Below are 262 nucleotides of genomic sequence, written 5' to 3' on the forward strand. Positions count from 1 at the left end.
ACATCAGCAAGCTGTTCGGCTATTCCTTCCCCACCAAGCCCTGAGCCATGGGTGGCGGCGTCAGCGGGACGCGAGGGTGAATCAGCCCGTACACGTAGAACGGCGTGTAGCCGGTAGACGAATGCTCTGCATTGTTCAGTGCAAACTCTACGAGTGGCAACATAGCGCTCCAGCGCCTCAGCGTCTCAGCGCAGACGCTGCGAAAAGAACGTCTTCGATGACGCGATTCACCCTTTCGGTTTGACCATCGGTCTGCAGATGA

The sequence above is a fragment of the Plasmopara halstedii genome (assembly GCF_900000015.1).
Source record: "Plasmopara halstedii genome assembly, contig: Scaffold_2881, whole genome shotgun sequence".
Classification (NCBI taxonomy): domain Eukaryota; phylum Oomycota; class Peronosporomycetes; order Peronosporales; family Peronosporaceae; genus Plasmopara; species Plasmopara halstedii.